This window comes from Prionailurus bengalensis, chromosome B2, assembly GCF_016509475.1.
Source record: "Prionailurus bengalensis isolate Pbe53 chromosome B2, Fcat_Pben_1.1_paternal_pri, whole genome shotgun sequence".
In the NCBI taxonomy this organism is placed as follows: Eukaryota; Metazoa; Chordata; class Mammalia; order Carnivora; family Felidae; genus Prionailurus; species Prionailurus bengalensis.
The window spans coordinates 43,930,965-43,954,900 of NC_057349.1; the positions used below are offsets into that span (position 1 = coordinate 43,930,965).

General features: G+C 39.0%; 1 protein-coding gene and 1 non-coding gene across 2 annotated transcripts in view; one reads left to right on the forward strand and one right to left on the reverse strand.

Moving 5' to 3' along the window:
• The window catches only part of LOC122489590 (24-hydroxycholesterol 7-alpha-hydroxylase), a 94,928-nt gene that overhangs the window by 37,125 nt on the left and 33,867 nt on the right, over positions 1 to 23,936 (reverse strand). The gene's annotated exons all lie outside the window — the stretch shown is intronic.
• Positions 20,970 to 21,074, forward strand: LOC122490639. Its single transcript, XR_006299184.1, has one exon. It is a non-coding gene; the product is annotated as a U6 spliceosomal RNA (small nuclear RNA).

The following is a 23,936-nucleotide window of genomic DNA, read 5'->3' on the forward strand; positions in this document are numbered from 1 at the left end:
ACTGGACACCAGGTCTGTGGAATTCTTCCAATCATTCACCCAACAGATATTTACTGAGAACCTCTTAGCAGTGTCCAAGTGCTGAGGATGAACATGAACGGAAGAACCTTGGCTCTCAAGGTACATAGTCTGATAGAAAAGGCATAGAACTAAAAGTAATTAACATGTGGTAAGTGTTACCACATCAAAATGTGCAATGTGCTATGGGGCACAGTGGTGACAGTGACCACACTGGGGTGGGTGGGGAGGGGCAGGTGTGAAGGGGATGTCAGAGAGGCTCCTCAGAAGAAGTAAAATCAGAACAAAGGCTTAGATACACCAAAGTAAAGGGCATGTTCACATAATAGGAATTCAGCTGGCTGGAACAGAGTTCAGTGTAGGAAGTGACAAGATCAGGGGTCCTCATTGCAGTCCCAGACTGCCCACACCAGCTGAAGCCAGAGCTAATGACAGGTGGCTCCTTTATCCAACCTCTGAATGTGCCCCAGGAGAGTCCAGGTTTCAGTTCTGGGCCTTCCTCTCTTCCCTAACTAGATTCTTTTTCTGTGGTTTTCAAACAAATACTTTTCTATAAAATATCATCAGTGGGCTGGTGAATTTTATCATCTGCCTTTGATCACCTTCCTGAGCTCCATCTTATTTTTATCCAACTGGCTTCTTGATGGCATTGCTTGCACATCTAAAAGGCATCTTGAGGGGCACGTGGGTGGCTCAGTCAGTGGAGCGTCCAACTCTTGGTTTTGGTCTAGGCCATGATCTCACAGTTTGTGAGTTCAAGCCCTGCATCGGGCTCTGCACCAACAATGTAGAGCCTGCTTGGGATTCTGTCTCCCTCTCTCTCTCTGCCCCTCCCCTGCTCGCTGTCTATCTCTCTCTCTCGAAAATAAATAAGTAAACATTAAAAAAAAGAATTAACTGAAAACGTGGTATAAGCTAGACCAGTGGTTCTCAAACATTAAGCATGCCTCAGCATCACCTGGGGGCTTGTTAGAACACAGATCACAAGGCCCTACCCTCCAAGTTTCTGATTCAGTAAGTCTGAAGTAGGGCCCAAGCATCTGCATTTCTGGTAAATTCTCAGGTGCTATTGATGCCTGCTGGCCCAGCAAACATACTCTAAGAACCACTGTGCTGGACTGAAAGAAGTAGAAGAAATTCTTGAATGTTATTAAATAATCTGGCTTTCAAACAGTTTCTATCACCAGTTTTAAAATTATCTCTTTAAGACAATGGAGGGAAACATACTAAGTGGGAAAAAATAAGATTTATATCAGAAGTTCTGAGCAGATGCACAGCTGACCCTTCAACAATGCAGGGGTTAGGGGTGCTGACTATCCCCCCCCCAAACTCCAGTCAAAAATCCACCTATAACTTTTGACTTGCCAACAATTTAGCTACTAATAGCCTAGTATTGACCAGAAGCCTTAATAGTGACATAAACAATTAATAGCACACATTTTATGTTATATATAATATACTGTATTCTTAGAATAAAGTAAACTAGAGAAAAGAGAATGCTAGTAAGCATAAGAAAGCAAGAATACATTTACAATATTGTACTATATATATGATACCATAAATTTATATCATCTGTTTATGAAATGAATCATCTGTCAGTATCTATGTCAATATTGTCTCATATATTTATTCAAAAACTTCATGTATAGTTCAGGCCAGTGTTGTTCAAGGGTCAACTGTATCAACACCAAAGTCACTTGTTTTTATTCACATGAAAGTACAAGACAGCAAAGGGGTTTTCTTACTATGAACCCTAAAACGAAATAACTCCGACTGAAGTTTTAATTAGCCAGGATTTCAGAACTGGCTCAAAATTATATCATTTTTACAGCTACAAAGGTGCCGTCTTCATCAGAATCAGACTGCCAAAGTGCCTTCTGGATATCATTGACTTGAGCTTACATGTAGCCATATATTTGGGTCCTACTCTTCTCTCTTATATAAGGCCATAGTCAAGGACATGGGTTGGCAAACTATGGCCAGTAAGCTAAATCCAGCTTACCGTCTGTTTTTGCAAATAAAGTTTTATTGGAACACAGCAAAACTCGTTTGTTATTTATTGCCTAGGGATGTTTTCACATTACAACGGCAGAGTTGAACAGTGGTGACAGAGACCTTCTGTTCCATAAAGCCTAAAACAATTTACTCTATGGTATTATACAGAAAAAGCTTGCTAATTCCTGACTAAGAAGCATCAAGGGAACAAGCTGCTTGTTTGCTCCTCACTGTACCTCCTATTGCTCAGAAGTCTAGATTTTATTCCAGCATTGGAATTTTACAAGTACCATAAATTCTGTGTGACCTTTATTACACAGATCGTTTATATAACCAAGTCAAGTGGACAATGGCTAGCACAGCATCTGAATAATCCTGTAATATGTGTCTATACGCATGGAAAATATAATCTCTTAGGAAAAGAATGGTTATTGTTTAAAAGATACTGTCGTATAATAGTCTCCAAATCACGTTCATCAACAGAGGGCACATGGACACAATAATGTTAAGGAAACCAATTTTCTGGTACTTCCATATTTATTTACTTCTAAAATGGGTCTGTCTAAGAAAAAACTGTGGCTCAGTTCTCTTTCCCTATCTCCTAACACAATCAACTTTTCCTCACTTTGTAAAAGTTTGCCTTTCAGTCATCTTGATATCCACACTGGCACATTTTCCCTGCAGTATAAAAATCTCTTGAGTGCCAAACAAAAGGGCAAGTACAGAACACGTTGTACCTAAAGAAGGAGCCCTTGAAAGCAAAGTAAAGCAGACACAGAAAAGAAATATTAAAAGCAGACAGGCCTTCTTTCTTTTTTTAAATGTTTATTTATTTTTGAGAGAGAGAGAGGGAGAAACAGAGTGTGAGCAGAGGGAGGGCAGAGAGAGAGGGAGACAGAATCCGAAGCAGGCTCCAGGCTCTGAGCTGTCAGCACAGAGCCCGACGTGGGGCTCGAACTCACAGACCTCAAGATCACGACCTGAGCCGAAGTCGGACGCTTAACCGACTGAGCCACCCAGGCGCCCAAAGACAGGTCTTATCTCATCCATTTCTCCACTAGCCCTTGCACACAAACCAGATAGCTGTTTCCATGTTTGTCCATGTGTCTATCTTAAAATTAGAATTCAAAAGTGAGGGGAGCATCAGAGCAACACACATATGACACATTTATTTGAATTGAATTGAAAAAAATAGGACAGATCTTTCCCATTAGAAAACAAGCTGGATTGGCTGATGAGTTTGATAATAAGAACTGGCTTTGACAATTAGGTTATAAGGCGGCCATTTTCCATAACTGAATGAACTAAATCTACAACTTTTGATATTTAAATATTTTAAACAGACTAAAATCATGCAGGCAATATACCAGGAGTAGTGTCCTTTGGAATTACTGAAGTGCAGGATAATAAATTTTATGCATCAAATTAAAAATGAGGGGATCCAAAATTCTTTTAAAGTGTATTTGAGGAAAGAAAGGAAGGAAGATGGGAAGGAAGGGAGGAAGGGAGGGAGGAAGAAGGGTGGGAGGAGGAAAAAGGAAGAGAAGAAAGAAAACAAAGAAAGGAGGAAAGAAAACTAAATCGCTGACGAATGGCATGCATTAAAAGATGAAGCCCTGTGGGACAAAGCCTGAATGTCCTTGGTCAAACAAAGGGAGAGTCTGTGGCTCTGCACAGGAAGAAGGGACTGGAATTGCTGGAGTCTTCAAGGTAAGTAAGACAAGGCTGGAGATCTGAGAGAACAGAAAGGACCCAGCTACCTAGCAGGTGACTGATTACCTGATAGGAAGCCCAGGAAAATTCTTCAGGGTAATGGCAGATAAGACTTGTAAGAACAGAAGAATATTCAACTTTATGCCAAGTATTCAATTTTAAGTTGTTTCTGGCTGCATTTTCTCTTTCCTTGTTCCATATTTTTAATATTTTGCAAAGTTTGCTAAGAAATAACCTTAAGTGTACACTCAGGGAAATAAAGATCTGGGCGATGTCCAGTGAGGCAATGCAATACCAAAAAGAGGCAAAACATGCAGAAGGGAAGACAGAATGTAAATTGAGAAATCAGCAAATGCAAGAACCATGAGTCAAGAGAAAACTACAAGATATACAAGCTTCCACCTCTGCCATCTCCCTCATTCCTCCCTCCAAGGATTCCTAGAACACCGGGATGGGGTTCCAACCAATTTCACTTTTATCTTGAAAACCAAGATGGCCCCTGGCAAATGGATGTTACAAATAAATTCGCAGTGACCTACAATTCAGATTTTAAATCTTCTTTTAAAAAAAAAAATGTTTTCTCTTTAAAAATCTATTTAGAGAATCTACATTGGACAAACAATCCCTCTTTTTCTTTTTTCTTTTTGTATTTTACATTACTGCAGCTACAGGATACAGAAAAATATTTTTTCTACTTAATTGAGGATAGATGACTACCAAGGACGAGGGTTTGTATTTAAAATCAGATTTGCATGACTCCAAAGTGACCCACCTATAATAAGACAGGCCTAATTCTGGCCTAAAATGTTTGGATTCAAGGAATAGTGAAGTGTTCTGAGCTCTTTTAAAATAAAAATAATAAGGGGAGCCTGGGTGGCTCAATTGGGTAAGTGTCTGACTCACGATTTCAGCTAAGGTCACGATCTCACAGTTCGTGAGTTTGAGCCCCACGCTGAGCTCTGTGCTAACAGTGGGGAGACCATGCTTGGGATTCTCTCTCCCTCGCTCTCTGCCCCTCCCCCACTCATGCGTGTGTGCCTATGCGCACATTCTCTCTCTCAAATAAACTTAAAAAAAATTTTTTTAAATCAAATAAAACAATGCATAAATAAAAACCTTTAAATTAAGTAACCTTATTAAACTAAGTGAACTGTAAACCGCAAAATTAGGGTGCCTGGGTGGCTCGGTCAGTTGAACATTTCTACTCCTGATCTCAGCTCAGGTCATGATCTCATGGTTTGTGGGATCTAGCCCTGCCTTGGGCTCCATGTTGACAGCAAAGAGCTTGCTTGGGATTCTCTCTCTCCCTCTCTCTCTGCCCCTACCCCCGCTCATGCTCTGTCTTTCGGTCTCAAAAATAAGTAAATATTAAAAAAAAATTTTAAACATTAAAAAAGATAAAGCATACAAATGTTTTGTATTATATCACACAGAAACAAAAGTTTGTTTTGAGTTCAAAATACTTAAAATCTAATGTGATATATAAGCTGTTGAAAGAACTTTCGAGGCCCAAGATGGAGCCACTTCTGCTCAGCGGGCTACATCAGTGACTTAGATAACTTTCACATCCCTGTAAATGCTCCACTTGATCAGAAAAACAGTATACCGTCTGCCAATCCCCAAATGCCAAGCCAGGTCTGAACTCTGTACTTATTATTTCCTTGTTTCTTTTCACCCTAGAGAAGGATGACTGTGTGGCCCTAACCAATATTTTCTATTTGTCTCTTCCTTGTTCTTTATTCTTTATCCTACAAAACCTTCCTGCCTTCCAGCCCATTTTGCAGTTCTCCAAAAGGAGACTGTCCATTTCGTGAGGTGTTAAATAAGGTTTGTTTTTATGACTGATATTGTCTTCTTTAATAACTTTTTAAACAAAAATGTATGAGAAATGTAGAGTACTCTTGGAAAATAGATATTTTGATTAGATATCTTTAGTTTCTCAAATCCCAGTGTGATGCTGGACAAACAAGGTAGTATTCTGGGACTAGACAAAGGAAAAGAAAAGGAAATATGCTAAGTTTTCAAACAACATCTTTAGGTTAAAGACTTTTCTTATTATAACTCTCAGAAATGGCTCTGTACCCATACTCTGCATATTTCAATGCACATCTGTGGTTTGTTCTTCCAGCATTTTGACTCTAAAAATAGAAGACTCCATTGGAAGAATGCCAAGGTAATTATCAAAAGAGCTAGAGCCTAATGGGGACTGGGACCAGTACAGAAGACAACCAGGGAAGTTATGGGCAATTTGGGGTAAAATTCAGAAACCATCTGTTTAAGTTCTTGGCATACATGCAATAAAGGTCAAACCACATCTTAGGCCATTTGAAACCAAATAACAGAAAGGATGATTTTGCATTCAGAAACGGTAAACCATTTCTAAAATATATATGGTTTGGGGATTCCATAGGCACAATGGCAAGCATGTTATTGCACAGTGAATCATATCTGCTTAAGTATGTGTCATAGATTAGAATTCCATTACTTTAGCCATTAATTCACTTAAGATAAATTTGCTTCATATTTGTTCTACGCCAGGCCAAGCCTAGAGGCTGTTAAAGAGATAGGAAGAGAATAATACTAATTACTGATCATCTAATGTCACAAATACTTTGGACCACTTCATTTATTCCTCATAACTACCTGCCAGCTATCAAGCCTCAGAGATAATGTGTCCCCGGAGACAACCTTGGACGTGTCAGAGCTGTCTTCAAACCGATACCCACCCAGAAAGCCCTTGCCCTGGCTTACCTTGACCCACCACTTCCCCTAGAGGAGAAAGAGAAGGAATGAGAAAGACACAGTCACTAGTCTCCCTAAAGGATTTTGGACACAAGGACACAAAGTAATATCTGTATATAAATGACTATGATATTAGCTTCCCAAGAGAGGACTTAGGTGGCAAGGGTGTTCGTTCCCCTCTTTCCTATGGCTGGAGTTTCAGCTAAGCCTGGAGGGATGAGTCGGACTCACCCAGGCAGAAAGAAAAGCGACTTAAATTCCAAAATTAATCATAAAACCGTGATTTCTTGGGCTTATAAAAAGGAACATGACTCAAATAGAATCACGAAAGTAAGTTGTTCTTTGAGATGTGGCTCCTCTGTTCCTTAATCCTTACTTAGACACACACGCAAGCATCCACGCACGTGCGCACGTGCACACCCCCCCCCCAAAACAGTAAGTAAATAAGTACAGAAACTATAAACACCCTGCTTCTATAGCTCGGGAATAATATTATGTAAAGATTTAACTAACAACTTGGAGGAAATAATCCAGAAAAGGAGGGGAAGAGTAGGCATGTGCTAAGTCCTTCAGACCTTCTGAGCCGTAATTCTGAGGAGTCTGATTCAGACAGTGGGACTGCAAAATGGGGTTGAAGACTGAGGGGGCTCCATGCTTCTCCACAATGAAAAGCAGGTGTATCTACTGCCCAGGGACATATGGAAAGATGACGAAGAGCAGACATAAACTTCCACAGCAATTTAAAGAGTGCATCGCTACTCATCCCACCACTTCTTTCCATACTTTTGAAAGCATGGATTCTTAGTTCTGTTTGCTTTTCTATGCTGGGAGATCCTTTACAAATGTTGTCTTTTCATATTCATAGAGCAGCTTGTTTAAAATATTTGGGGCTAAGGTGTGTGCAAAAGGTCACAGTACTCATGAAGGAGGGTGGGGCTGGGATAAAAATACATGAGGTCTAGGCTGCAAAATAAAGAAACTGATCTCCTAACCTTGAGCAACGATTCCCACCAAAATCTGGTCAAGAAATTTGCTTCCCAAACTTCATCATAATTTGCTTAAAAACAAAAAATTAAGTAATAAAAGCTAGCGTTTACTTTAGACTTATTTAGGGAAATTATACAACAGCTTTGAAAAAAAATACAGCATTTCTAAAACTTCTACTCAAAAGTAATAAAGCAATGACATCAATTACTGATAAAAAAAAAAATAAGGGTAGGAAATGAGTTTTCTCAACCAGGGACTTGTAGATAAGCTCCTGAAAAAAAGAATCAGTTTTTAGAGAACAGAGACAAAGCTAAAGAGAACTAATCAATAATTTACAATGTTCCAAAGTGGAGAAAAACTATCTTACATCCATGCCTTCACTTCAGGAATTTTAAAAACGTCAATAGGATAAACAGTGTTCAAAAACTCAATTTTTAAAAATTATACCTCTAATTTATTCCAGAAATATTTTCTAATATTTTCAAAATTGCTGTTTTCTTCCCAAGAGAAACTTAGATTCACTGGGGAAAGTTTGTACATCTCAAATAGAGAGAGTAAGAGTGGATAAAATGTCCTGAAATAGTTACTATTATTCATAACAGGTTTTATATGTCAGATGACCGCGTAACAATTATCAGTGGTAAGAATGTGCTAGTACAGATTTCTGGAAATTTTTAGTGAGATGAAGATTTCTTTGTTGGCCTGTCTCCCAATGGGGAAAGCAATCCCTTTGTACACTTATCCTTTTAAACTTAAAAGGAAGTATTGTGAAACTGAGCTTTCATTATTGGAAGGGAAAATTAATTTTCCGTTTTGGATAAAGATTCCAATGACTCTTCCCTTCTCCAAATATGTACCTTCCTCTATTCCTGAGGACTGAGAGACAGTGAGAGAGAGAAAGGCCTAGAACAGGAGTAGACCAGAACTGAGAAACAAAGAGTATCAAGGACAGAAAGAAGAAATGAAAGAATTAATGAGTAAAGAAGGTTGCAGAGTAACGTTGTTTAAGCAAGCTGCAAGTTATGAGGTACTTCATTATTCTGCACAGTAAGACCCAGCTTTTCCCGAATGTGGTGGATTGTGTTTGGGGCTGGACCTTCTCAGGTAGTATGAGCCACAAGACTGGGCGCCACTGGTATCAGTGGGCACAGAGCACACCACAGCCAAATGTCTTTATACAGGAAAAAATCAAGTCTAAATGAATTTCTAGAGCAGATGTGAAAGGAATAAAGGAGATTCAAAAGAGTATGTTGAGGGGTGCCTGGGTGGCGCATTCGGTTAAGCGTCCGACTTCAGCCAGGTCACGATCTCGTGGTCCGGGAGTTCGAGCCCCGCGTCGGGCTCTGGGCTGATGGCTCGGAGCCTGGAGCCTGTTTCCGATTCTGTGTCTCCCTCTCTCTCTGCCCCTCCCCCGTTCATGCTCTCTCTCTGTCCCCAAAAAAATAAATAAACGTTGAAAAAAAAAATTTAAAAAAGAGTATGTTGAGAAAGGGAAAGGCTGTTTTACTTTTCAGAAGGGAGAGGGCGATGGAGAGAGGTCACTAGGCAGGGGGACCTGGGGGATAAATCAGGGGTTCCCCTGTGTCAGAGAGCTGAGCTGTTTAAGAATCCATCTCACCATGGATGACACTCTTCTGGTCTCTAGTCCTTCCCCCTCCCCTTTTCCTTTCCTATCTTCTTGTCTCTTTCTCCTCCCTCTTGGAGAAGGATCAGATCTTTATCCATGTAGTAGGGGGTGACTCTGGATTTATGGCGTCTGAAGATATAGAATGGGAGCTTATTGGGCACCTAAAATAATTAGGAAGTAAATATGATTTTCCACACACACACACACACACACATGCACGCATGCACACGAAGCAAAAAGATCAGAAAAAGATAATGAGTTAATTAAAGAAAGAGTAGAAGAGATCCCTGGAACTGAGTTATATCCTGTTGCCTCATTCAGGTATCTCACAGAAGCCCCTGGAATATGAGGAACAGGCTGAGAGAAGGAGGTCCACTCAGGGAAGCTCCTGAGGCAAGAAAATATATGCAAAAGATAAGATATCTGGACCCTTTTTGAAAATACAAAGCTTGTATTTCAAACATAACAAGCAACTATAACATATCAAGGAAACTATAAGCTTATTGTGTTGAAATCCTTCAAAAACACGATTTAAAAAGTAGGTATTCTGTGTTCTCTCTCCAATATTTCTTTAAAATTTTTTTTCAACGTTTTTGATTTATTTTTGGGACAGAGAGAGACAGAGCATGAATGGGGGAGGGGCAGAGAGAGAGGGAGACACAGAATCGGAAACAGGCTCCAGGCTCTGAGCCATCAGCTCAGAGCCTGATGCGGGGCTCGAACTCACTGACCGCGAGATCGTGACCTGGCTGAAGTCGGACGCTTAACCGACTGCGCCACCCAGGCGCGCCTTCAATATTTCTTTAATAAAGAAAAAAAGATATAGTCTTTGGGTCTTTTTTCCTTACAAAATATTAACTTCATGACTGTCCATGTACATTACACATGTGCCTTATTATACATGTTCTGTGAGACAAAACTTTGTGAGAAAAGATTGTAAATTGGCAGAAAATTCAAGAGTGAGGTGATGGTAGATGAAAGACTATGAAGTACATAGTAGCCTACAAAGTTAAGGGCTTTTAGTTCACTGCTGTTTTCTATAAATTCTTTATAGGTATAGTGTCTCCAAGGACTGAGGGTTTCTAGAATATTAATTCATTGCAAACGTTGATGGTTTAAAAACTTTTGCTTCAAGAATGTGCAAGAGGGGGCGCCTGGGTGGCGCAGTCGGTTGAGCGTCCGACTTCAGCCAGGTCACGATCTCACGGTCCGGGAGTTCGAGCCCCGCGTCGGGCTCTGGGCTGATGGCTCAGAGCCTGGAGCCTGTTTCCGATTCTGTGTCTCCCTCTCTCTCTCTGCCCCTCCCCTGTTCATGCTCTGTCTCTCTCTGTCCCCAAAAAAATAAATAAACGTTGAAAAAAAAAAAATTAAAAAAAAAAAAAAAAAAAAAGAATGTGAAAGAGAATTTTTAAAATGATCCTTTTCCTATATTTCTTTTAGTCTTGAAAGAAAAGATTGTGAATTTGCTTTTTTGTAGGCAAAAGGTAAACAAATAAGGGTTATGCCAATCAATTGTATCCCAACTGTGTCCTCTTTTGTTATAGCGGCTTTATAAATAAGTTTTAAAATGAGGTAGGACAAAACTGGCCTTACTAATTTATATTTCCAGTAATTGTTATTTTTATTTACACTTGTTATTCAAAACATATTTAAGTCATTTAGTTACCCCGCTCCAAATCCATTGGAATTCTCATTAAAATTGATTAAATATATATTAACTTGAAAAGGGTTGGCATTTTCATGATATTAAACCTTTCTGTCCAGGAACATGTGTGCTTTTTTTCTTTATTTAGGTTGTTTTGTTTAAAGTATATTTTTATAAAATGTTATTAATTCCTCTATATAGGTCATGTCCTAACCCAATTTCTTTATGCAAGACAAATGCCAGTTAAATGAACAGGAAGGACAGATATAAAATGAATAGGAAGGCCTAAAAAAAAAAAGCAGTTTAAGGCACTGGCAGTGAATACAGATGAGAAAAGTGGATACAGATGGGAAAGCAAAGACGAAGCTGAGAGATTGTCCACAGATTCTGTGAATATGGGCACTAGGGGCTTCAGGGGTTGTCGCTGGAGGCTGGCAAACCATGGCTTCACTCACCCCTTCTAGCCACCAGCTTTTTCCAAACCCCTCAGTCATTTCAGACCTTCCAGGTCTGGTTCTTGTGACTTTTCTAGCGGTAGACATGACTTTTTGGCATCTGAAGGATCTAGGATAAAATTTTATTATCAAAGAGGCACGTTCCTATCATTGGGAAAGTCAGTCTCATGCGCCCAGTCCTTGGACTCCAACTCAGCTGTGTAAGAATGGGCCTTGGGCTTGGATTACTCCTTACCAAGAATAAAGAGCCCATACAGCCTGTGCTGGTCTTATCACCTCGTGTGGGAGTATCCTTCTTTGTGGCAGGCACAGTGAAAGTTCCTTTGTCTCTACTTAAAGCATGTGCACCATCTGACACCTGGCCGCCCCCACTGTTTTATCTGTCTTCCAAGGGGAGAGGGCCCCGGTTCCTTCCACTGAGGCACAAGAGGGATAAGCTAGGGAGAGACCCACTGCTCGGTCTCTTCTGTATGTAAGGGGAGTGTGTTCCATCCAGCGCTTTACTGCTTTGTGTTTTTCCTAAAGACTCTGATACCAAGCTGCAGAAGCATTTAGAGTCCTCCTCTGGGATCAATGACCGGTGCACGGTACTCTGCTTGACGTCTATTGAAATATTGTAAGCAATAATCTTTTGGAAGTAGCCTCTGCTCAGTGGCTTCATTCAGTTCGACATTCATAACCATAGACTGGGTATGTTAAAAAGAGGCAGTGATGACAATGGATTGAGAAAGATACCAACGAATGAATGCAAGGTTGCTTAGAACAGGTTATTATTAGTGAATGTAAGATCAGGAGTTGATAACTAAGGGACTGATGCTCCCCACCCTTTCTTCCATTACATGCACATATAAAAATATCCCAAATCTCATTCTATCATTTTGAGAAAAGCTTAAGGTCACTATACCAAGTCAACTATATAAGATTCTCCTCTGAAAAAAAAAAAAAAACAGTATTTTGTGTTATTTTCAGAAATATCTCTTTCATATATTGCAAAGAGGTTATCAGTTTCCCTACTTACTGGAATATAAAATGAAGCCTGCTTTATAATTACAGTATCTTTTTCAAGGAATAAAGGACATAGTCCAATGGATAATAAATAAAAGAGAGAGAGATTAAGTACACAAGACAACAGTAGGTAGATTATAAAATGTTAAATATATTTTGACCTAGAAATGCCCTTTATTTAAAAACTCTACATAATGACTATGAATTTAAAAAATTTTTTTTTTCAACGTTTTTTTATTTATTTTTGGGACAGAGAGAGACAGAGCATGAACGGGGGAGGGGCAGAGAGAGAGGGAGACACAGAATCGGAAACAGGCTCCAGGCTCCGAGCCATCAGCCCAGAGCCTGACGCGGGGCTCGAACTCACGGACCGCGAGATCGTGACCTGGCTGAAGTCGGACGCTTAACCGACTGCGCCACCCAGGCGCCCCAATAATGACTATGAATTTTTAGATGGTGTTCTCTGGAGAGATGTCAACCCAATCTTAAGGCCTTTACCTCAGTGTTTGCTAAAGGGAGAGGAAGATCATCCAAATGCCTGAATAATTCTCTAACGGAACACATGGAAAAAAGAACTTTGTCAGAATGAGAAATGTAGAGGATAAGTAAAGCGGATGAACAGTGCCCACCAAGTGAGACATGAAACACTTCATAAAATGAGAAGCGCCTGAGTGGGACCTATCTCCAAGCTTGTAAATTTGAACAGGATATCAAATGATCTATAGCTATCTCTTTCAGCCTGTTGAAGCTAGGCAATAAAAGAGAGAGTGATTTCACACAAAATCTCCTGATTTAGAGCACCAGAAGATATGCAATCAGGTATTAGAGGCAGAAAATGTAGGAGGAAATGTATCCACCCGGAAATGTATCCATTGGAATCCATTGGAAATGTATCCAATCTATCGTGGGCCAAAAATCTTATGTTCAAGTTTCACCCTGATCTTTACAGCTAAGTTAGTGGATTGGAAAGTAACAAGTTTTGAGTTCTAAAGTGACACCATCTTGGTCTTTAAGGTCAAAGGAAAAAGAGGATAACAAAATTATATATTCAGAGTGGACTAGAACAGTTCTAGATGGAATATCCTGCATTAATAAACACTTTCTTAGGTAATCTATGTATGTTCTTCAAGGTTGATGAATGACAAGTAGTTTGTGAGAAATTCCAGCATTAACTGAATGTTTGCTGGGTCCATTCCAGTATTTATTTATTTAATTTTTTAAACAACTTTTAGAGAGAGAATGTGATCAGGGGAGAGGGGCAGAGAGGGAGAGAGAGAGAGAGAGAGAGAGAGAGAATCTTAAGCAGGCTCCACACTCAGCACAGAGCTCAATGTGGGGCTCAATCCCTCCACCCTGGGATCATGATCTGAGCCAACCCAAAATCAATACATGTGCCCCACTGTTTTTTTAAATTTATTTTTATTTTTGAGAAGGGCAGACGGAGAGAGAGAGAGAGAGAGAGAGAGAGGGAGAGAGAGAGAATCTTAAGCAGGCTTCATACTGAGCATGGAGCCTGCCATTCTAGTATTTAAAAAGTTGGACTAGCAAAGGAAAACAAGGCTATGCAAGAAATTTTCTGTATGATAAGTTACAGCCTCCAAAACCTCTATATTAAGTACATATTCTCAAGCAACCAGTGGAAGTGGAGAAAAAAATTTTTTTAATTAAATAACTTACCTCTGCTCATGACTCCATTGAAGTGACCTTGGTTCTGCTACTTGACCTTTTTTTCTCAATATTTTGGGCAACAAAGGGCCAAGAATCTATCACAGACACAACTTTGGCTATCAGCCATTGAGCCCTGGCAGGTTGCAGAAGGGTAATGAGAGTGAGCTTCTTCAGTTAGCTGGAGGGACTTGGGTCTTTAATATGTCATGATGGAGTCCTCCAAGAATGTTGTTATTGGTTGGCAAGATGGTATGGAGACATACTCAAGCGGAGGAAAATTGTACACATATTATAATATAGCTAAGAAGTGTACAGATGGGGTTTCAAGAATAAATGAAAATGTTTAAATGCAATGAAGTAAAACCAACGAACTATTTGTAATAATACAAACAATATGGATTTTGCCTAGAACATCACCACAGGTTCTGAACTTCATTCATCACACTGCTAATTTTTATACTTGTTTATAATTAGGGGCAGAGACAGAACCTTTTCTGACCAGTGTATGGTGAGTGTAGCCACATGAGTCAACGTCACCATGTAATAGAGCATCTGGCCACTTGGACAATGTCAGTGACCATGCATCCCCAGTCAGGATTGCTGCTAAATCAGAACACAAGGGAATAAAAAAACATTACTGGTTGTTTCTGAGTAAATTTTCTCTTATATCCAAAGTCACACAACTGGTGAGCGACCAGATTGAAACTTGTAAGTCAATTTCGTGACTCTAATCCCATGAAAATCTGGTAATGTATCTTTCACAATACACAAACAATAACTTCATGTAAGACAGGGATCATTTCTATGTAGGTGCATTTCTATTACTAATCTGGTTCCTTGTATATTAACATAAAAATTTTATTGGGGCGCCTGGGTGGCTCAGTCAGTTGAGCGTCTGACTTTGGCTCAGGTCATGATCTCACAGCTTGTGGGTTCGAGCCCCACGTCAGGCTCTGTGCTGACAGCTCAGAGCCTGGAGCCTGCTTCAGATTCTGTGTTTCCCTCTCTCTCTCTGTCCCTCACCCACTGGCACTCACTCTCCCTCTCTCTCTCTCTGTCTCAAAAATAAATAAGCATTAAAAAAATTTTTTTTAAGTTTTATTAATTTTTCCTTTAAATAAATGCACAGTAAAACTGAATGCAAAAAAAAAAAAAAGTGTTAATGCTCCCTTACATTAAAAAGAATAGGTAGATGGGGTGCTTGGGTGGCTCAGTTGGTTAAGCAACCGACTTGGCTCAGGTCATGATCTCACAGTTCATGGGTTTGAGCCCTGCATCGGGGTCTGTGCTGACAGCTTAGAGCCTGGAGCCTGCTTCAGATTCTGTGTCTCCCTCTTTCCCTGCCCCTCCTCCATTTGTGCTCTGTTTCTCTCTCAAAAATGAATAAAAGTTTTAAAAAAATTTTAAAAAAAAGAAGGGTAGAAAGGGCCAATACAACCAGCTAAAGATTTCAACTGCATTTTTATGGGTTTTGTTTTTAAGATAGAATGACCCTCTCCTGGTGGGCAGACCCTCACCGTGGGAGTCCAAAATTGGAAAAGAAAATTGCTTTTTAATAGCCTAAACAGGTCCCAAATGTGAGTGCCTGAACTTGCTTTTGGTCAGTTGCTCATAAATGTGAGTATTTATGCTGTGTTGGTGAATCTTCTGTGATCCTATAGTCCTTTAGTAGTTATCTAGAGAATACAAAGCACAATGAAGCTAAAAATGCAAGAAGCACCTAAACAAACATGTAGTCCTACATTTTAACTAAAATAAAAAGAAAAGTAAACCAAAATGGTGGGTTAATGGAATGACATACAAATTAAAATGTAAATACTTTAATAAAATCAAATATGGCATAATATGTAGTTTAATGTTAAAGTAAAAATATGAATAACTTTATTTTCTTCTTAGAACAGTTCTATGGGTACAAAGAGCAATGTTCATTATATTGAGAATAGATAAAACCCTTTAGGAAGGGGAAGAGATTCAGAAAAAAACAAAGACAAAAGCTCCTCTTTCTTTATCAAAACACACAAAGTTTGGTTGAACTACAAGTGTGTGAATTTTTAGATACACAGGATGAAGAAGATTAGGGGTGCCTGGGTGGCTCAGTCAGTTAAGTGTCTGACTCTTCATCTCGGCCCACGTCATGATCTCACGGTTCATGAGTTTGAGCCCCGCATCAGGATCTGTACTGAGAGTGTGGAGCCTGCTTGGGATTCTCTCCCCCTTCTCTCTCTGCCCTTACCCTGCCCACTCTCTTTCTCCCTCTCTCTCTTGAAATAAGCTAAAAAAAACTTTTAATAAAAAAAAAATGAGGGGCGCCTGGGTGGCGCAGTCGGTTAAGCGTCCGACTTCATCCAGGTCATGGTCTCGCGGTCCGTGAGTTCGAGCCCCGCGTCGGGCTCTGGGCTGATGGCTCGGAGCCTGGAGCCTGTTTCTGATTCTGTGTCTCCCTCTCTCTCTGCCCCTCCCCCGTTCATGCTCTGTCTCTCTCTGTCCCAAAAATAAATAAACGTTGAAAAAAAAAATTAAAAAAAAAATGAGCATTTGACTTTGGGCAGCACAAAGGTGTGTCAGTCAATTATTGCGCTGTTTTTGAAAATTCATAGTTTATACAAGTACAAAGTGACATGAGAAAGGTGAGAAGATTTAACTGTTCTTTGTCTGCTTTCATGGACTTTGTTAGCAAGGGGTCACCTCACCTGGGAATAGTCAAGGGATGTTATGTGTGTATGTACACAAATATTTAGACATAAAGGTACATATTATATTTATGAAATGTGTTTGCATTTATAAAAATATATTTATATGGTAATATAATAAATATGCTTATTTTCTATACTCACATATATATATACAGATACATATTCCATTACTTACACACACATATCGATATGTGTTAGTTTTGACTATGCAATATCTGCACCCCATGTTTCAGCAGAAGCTTGCCTACCATCACAGAGCTGAAAAATGCTAGATTCTTGCTCCCCTTGCCTCCCTGGAAGCTAGGATGTGAAAATAAGACTTTGCCAATCAGATCTACCAACCCAGACTTTGCATTAAGAGTTAGTGATATAAAAAAGTTGACACTGAGGGGCACCTGGGTGGCTTAGCTGGTTAAGCATCTGACTTGAGCTCAGGTCATGATCTCACGGTTTGTGAGTTCGAGCCCCACATTGGGCCTGCTGCTGTCAGCACAGAGCCCGCTTCAGATCTTCTGTTCCCCTCTCTCCCTCTGCCTGTCCCCTGCTCTTATTCTCTCTCCCTCTTTCTCTCTCTCTGTCACAAAAAAAAAAACAATAAAAAACATTAAAGAAACTTTTTAAATTAAAAAAAAAGCAATTGGAATTGGGTCTGTTAGCCATTATTGTTACTATTGTTTCTACCCTCTAGGATAATATTAGATAGAAATGTCTTCATGATATATTTCTGCTGCATTCAGTCCCTTTAAAGGGATGGCCAACTGATACAAAATAATTCAATTATTGCTGTAAACATTCAAGAAAACTATGGCATTTTAAAAGGAAATGCTAATACTTAAATGTAGAAAAACTCAGAGTCATCACAGTCACTAATATCATGATGTGACAAGATTGTAAAATTTTATACAACTGATACAGGTTATATCAGTTTTGGTCATGGCTAAGATTCATAGAACGACTATAGTTTGACAAATATTGTGCTGTCTGCTTTATATTTGCCATATTCTCCTAACAACTCCATTAGGTGGGCACTCTTATTTTGCCATTTGTCTAAAGAAGAAACAGGCTTAAAGAATTTGGTAACGTGGGGCGCCTGGGTGGCTCAATCGGTTGAGCATCCGACTTTGGCTCAGGTCATGATCTCACAGTTCGACAGTTCAAGCCCCACATCGTGCTCTGTGCTGACAGCTCAGAGCCTGGAGCCTGCTTCAGATTCTGTGTCTCCCTGTCTCTCTGCCCCTCCCCTGCTCATTCTCTCTCTCTCTCTCTCAAAAGTAAATAGACAGTAAAAAAGAAGAAGAAGAAGAAGAAGAAGAAGAAGAAGAAGAAGAAGAAGAAGAAGAAGAAGAATTTGGTAACCTGAGTAAGGAATTAACCAGTAGTTTGTATCTCAGATTGGATTTGAACCCAGGCATTCTGACCCCTGCATTTGGACTAAGTTTTTGAGGTTATGACAGGCAACTGACATAATGTCTGGTGATCTAACAATTAAAATTTAAAACAAAATGACTAATTTCCAGGAATGCCCAAAAACTCTGTAACAAAGCAAAATATTCTTTATCAGATTCTTAATAATTTGATAATGCATATTTCACCCACGATCAATGGATACAATAAAATCGTAGGTAAGAAGATTCTGCACAGAGTTCAAAACCCTAGAGAAATGTTAGTTGGACCTGAGACTACTCAGTGTCTCAAAGTACTGATCAGATATTAGCTGACACTAGCATTCTTCTAACTCAAAAATCAAGTGCAGAAACTCATCAAAAGCTTCTTTACATAAAATATTCATTTCATATAAACTGTCTACTGGGATGGGTGATAGAGCTGCCAATGAAAGTTAAACTAAGACATTCATCTCTTAAAATACATTCTTATACAGGGGCGCCTGGTGGCTCAGTAGGTTAAGCATCTGACTTGGGCTGAGGTCATGATCTCGCGGTATGTGGGTTCGAGCCCCGCATCGGGCTCTGTGCTGACAGCTCAGAGCCTGGAGTCTGCTTCAGATTCTGTGTCTCCCTCTCTCTCTGCCCCTCCCACACTCACGTTCTGTCTCTCTCTTTCTTTCTCTCTCAAAAATAAACATTTTTAAAAAATCAAAATAAATTAAAAATTATATTCTTATACTTGTTCATTAAATTTATTCAGAAAATATTTGTTGAGTAATTTTGGCTCTAGGCAGCTGGGGATACCTACCACAGAGACCAAGATAGACATTGTTCCTGTTGTTAGAGGGGCTATGTTCTGATGAAAAAGGCAGAAGATGATTGATAGATAGATAGATAGATAGATAGATAGACTAATAAACAAAATAATCATTCTTATGAAGGAAATAGTGAGGTGAGTCACAAAATCACTAAGAGTGAGTTAGAGAAAGTGACTTCAGAAAGGGCAAGCCGAAAAGACCTGAGGAAATGACATTCAAGCTTACTAAAACATGAATGAGAACAAGGAAAAGAGTTCTGAGCATAGAAAACCTACAGAATCCATCAACAGGTACACACCTCCGAAGAAACAATGTAAACATTCCTTGTTCTTTCCTAACATCTTCTGGATACTTCCAAATCTGTTTTCATTTTAATAAAGTACACTTCATTCACGAACTTCCTTGAGAGCCCGTACCACAGTTTACTCATCTTCATAGCCCTGATATTTTCACACAATGCCTTGACACCCTCAAAACAGAGTTGAAGAGCAGCTAAATAAATAGATGAATGACGGGTTAACAATGAATTTGAAAGGTTTCTTAAAAGAAATTTTAAAACTTCTGGTGCAGAGTAATGTCAGCAAAAGCGGCAGAGTAAAGGACTCCCAACACTCCCTCTTTAAAATCAATGAAAAATCTGATAAAAATCGCCAGAATCAACTTTTTCAGACCTTTGGAAATTAACCAAAGCTTACAGCAACCCAGGGGGGTTTTATCCAAGAAAAATGGCTAAATCTTGGTAAGAAGAGCAAGCTTAATGACATTTTAATGTGCCCTATTCCCATCCCTCTCGCCATAGATCCACGGTAGCCTTAAAAACCAACCACCTACAATCACAGTGCAGACCAGCAGCTCAACAGCCATCAGAGGGGACAGAATGATATTGGAACTCCTTCAAAACCTCATTCCTAGAGAATGCTCATTATTTGGCCTGTCTGAGGGTTCCCTACAAAGGTCCCACTTACAAGACTATCTTTATCTGACTGGACTTGAAACTTACTCAGCGGAGTAAGTCTTTTCCCCTGGGGTGTTGGTTGGAAACCTTTAAAGATGATGGACTTTGCAGCTCCCCGAGGCAATAGACAACAGTTGGGACACACAACAGGCAAATCAAAAAGAGTGAAATGAAGAGCTAGGGAATGAGATGTCCTAGGGCTTTGCAGAGGTCCAGTGTATTCCTGGGACTATAGAAATGTGTGCTTATAAAGGACAGTACAAATGCCTGGGGCTTTATTCAGGCTCCGGAAAGCCCTGAGAAGGCTCTAAGGTCTGACTCATGGCTGACCTTGGGGCTCTGTGCCAGTGGAAGTGACCATGAAGGCAGAGCTGCCTACTGCCTAGCGGAGTGTTGAAGGCATGATCCGACACGCAAACGAAATCCAAAACATGCAAACCGAGGAGTCTTATTGGTTCTTAGTGTAAGGAAGTCTTCATCCAGCTATTAGTTGAACACTAAACTAACCAAGCAGAAACACAGGTGGCCACACATGATAATGCAAAATTTACAGAATTAGTTAACCAAAGTCAATAAAGAAACACCCAAACAAGAGCTGTGACAAGGAGCAGTGACAATAAACCCTGAGGAGATAGGAGAATCTGATTTCCAGAGCTGCTACATTGTATTATTTAAAGTGTCCCATTATCAACACAAAATTACAAGACATTTAACAGGAAATATGCAAAAGTACGTGGAACAAGAAAATACAGGCCATACACAAGGGGAAAAGCAATCAGTAGGAACCATCCCTGAAGAAAACCAGATGTTGGACTTATTAAAAAGAAAAAGAAAAAAAAAGAGTTTAAATCAGATATTTTAAAACGTGTTCAAAGACTGTAAGAAAAATTATGTTTAAAGAACAAAATAAAGAATATCCCTTTATCAACATAAAGGGATATAAATTATAAATAGTAAAGATCAGGACAGAAATAAAAGAAGTAGTGAATAGAAAAGCAATACGAGAAAATAAAAGCAACAAAACCAGAAGTTAGTTCTTTGAAAACAAAACTGAGAATCCTTTAGCTGCACTGACCAAGACAAGAAGAAAGAGGACACAATCACTAAAATGACAAAAGAGGGAGATGCTTTCCGAGTGGTTTTACGAACACAACAAAGATTACGGGCAATAACATGAATGTAACCAGTCACACAACCTAGATGAAATGGACAAATTCCTTAAAAAGACACAAACCACAAAACTGACTCAAGAAAAAAGAGACAGTGCTCACTCTGGCAGCACATATACTAAATTTGGAACAATACAGAGAAGACTAGCATGGCCCCGGAACAAGGATAACACGCATTTGTGAAGTGTCCCACGTTTTTCTGGGGATGGAATGTACAGCAATGGTATAATAAATACGTGACAGTGTGTTATGTATTTGAAAGTCGGTAAGAGAGCAGATCTTAAAAGTCTGCATCACAAGAAAAAAAATTAACTGTGTGATAATGGGTGTTAACTAAATTTATTGTGGTGATCGTTTCATAATACATGCGTATATCAAATCATTATATTGTGCACCTAAAACTAATATAATGTTATGTGTCAGCTTTATTTCAATTAAAGACAATAAGAAATATACAATCTGAATAAACCTATAGCAAGTAGAGGGGTTGAATTAATTAAAAACTTCTCACAAAGAAAATCTCCGCACCAGATCACCTTGCTGGTAAATCTATCGTATGGTTAAAGAAGAATTAACATCACTCCTTCACAAACACTTTGAAAAATCATAAGAGGAGTGGATACTTCTTAAGTCATTCTATAAAGCCAGAAGTGTCCTGATATCAAACCCAGACAAATCACAAGGAAAGAAAACAACAGATTAATATCCCTTTTTGATATAGATATAAAATACCTTCATAAAATACTAGCAAACTGAAACCAGCAACATAAAAATTACAAATGTCATATGGATGTAAATATATGTATCTGTACACTATGGATATTTTATATCCATAAAAGTTATATGTATTATACACATGCCTAAGTAGGCTTTATCCCAGGAATGCAAGGGTGGTTTAACATCTGAAAATCAATTAATGTAAAATAACATGATATAAAATAAAATACTGTGCCAAGTGAAAGAAGCCAGATACAAAGGACCAATTATTCAATAGCGACTTTTACCCTGAGACTTATTTTATAAGAAAGTTGACCATCATGCCTGGGATGGGCTCTAGTGGTGAGTGTTGAGGCCACAGAGATGTGGAGAGGCATCCAAGTCACTAAGGACATCTCCAAGAAAGAAGTGGTGATCTTGTAACAGAGAAGAGCATTAAGAATGTGAGAACTGCCGTAGGAGTCAGATTCTTGTTCCATGCACTCTAATGTGCTTTCTTTGACAGAATTCATTGTCACACATAGATATCCTCCTTGATATCAACCTTCAAAGAGTGAGTGGCCTCTCACCTCTAAATTCCTGGGCTGCTACTACATCTTATGCATAAACGGATTCTGAATCGTTCCATATACACACAGCAAAGAACATTTGATATTTTAGGTAAACTGTTTCAATTCTGCAAGAGTCTTATAAACTGAAGACATTGATAGATGTAACTATTACACTGGTACTGCTGTTTGAAGGAACATTTTTCTGTCAGAGGAGAAATCCTAAAGATTATGACTTTGGAGAACCTTAAGTCAGGAGAAGACTCCAGTGAGGAAACAGTAAAGGTGAATATGAGACAATCAAAGACACATTCCCTTTTATCCTTTGTAGATGTGCAGGCATGCACATTTCCATTAACTTTGTAGCTCTAAGCCCCATAAGGGCAAGTAGTCTTGTATTCACTAACGTATCTCCAAAATCTAACTTGTTAGCATTGTTGGTGCTCAGTGATTCTAACCCTCACCATATCTGTAGACCCAACCCCGATACCTGCTATTCATACTCAAGGCTCAGAGACAGTATTGCCTGGACAGTCATGTTGATCAAGCCAATTTGATTTTTGGTTTAATTCAACAAGAAGCAGCAGAAAATAAAGAAAACATTTCAAAGAAAATATTTTCAGCAATCATGAAATGGTGGGGGTGGGGGGCGGGACTATCTATTGGCATCAGACTTTCGTCCTATTATTACACTGTTTTCTTCCAAGTCACTTATTATTCTTTTTATATCAGAATACATAATTTGACATATTGAGGTTTTTTAAAAGATGCTACTTCCAAACAGGTCAAATTATGCTACATAAACAAGGGGTTGAGCGCTCTCTTCATTCAAGCTTATTTCTGCTTTTTAAAACAGATGACAAGCATCCCAAACTGAACTAAAAAGTGCAAGGTGGCAATCCCCATCTACAGTCCGAACCCTCCCAAATCTCTAACTCTAACTTTTAAAACAACTCCTTTAGTGACAAAACATTACCTGACATCTATGTTATGTAATATATGCACCATATTACTTTTTACAAAAATCTGGAAAATCCTGAATTCCAAAAACAACTGAAGGGCCAAGAGGTTTGAAGGTCCAAGAGACTTGAAGAAAAAGCCTGCATGTATGTGTGTATATACATATATATGTGTCCATACATATACATATAGTGTGTGTGTGTGTATGTGTGTACACACACACATACACACACACATACACACTGGGATGAGAAAGGACAAATCCAAGTGTCCAAAATGCAACCTTAAAAAAAAAACAAAAAAAAAACCCATGTATCAAACAATACAACCTTCTTTGAAAGTGAATGAAAGTGGACTTAGTATTAGCCCTTAACATTAAAAGAAACTAGCAAATGGGTGATGGGCATTGAGGAGGGCACTTGTTGGGATGAGCCCTGGGTGCTGTATGTAAGCCAATTCGACAATAAATTATATTCATAAAAAAAATAAAAAAAAAGAAACTAGGAAAATGTTTAAGTTAAACTTAAAGGCATGTTAGCGAGTAGCATATTTGAAAACAATATAAAGATATACACATATTTGAAGAAAAAGCCTATATATGTTTGCATTCAAGTATACATATGCATAGTATAAATGTATATATATGCATAGTATAAATATATATACATACACACACACACATATATATATATGCAAGTATATATATACTTGCATTTAAGTAGGAAAATTAAGCAAATCACAATCTTTCTAGCACTTATTTCATGATTTGGAAAGTAAGGGGGTTGCACTAGATGACCTCCAAAATCCTGGACAGTAATTAAATTCTAGGAATCTAC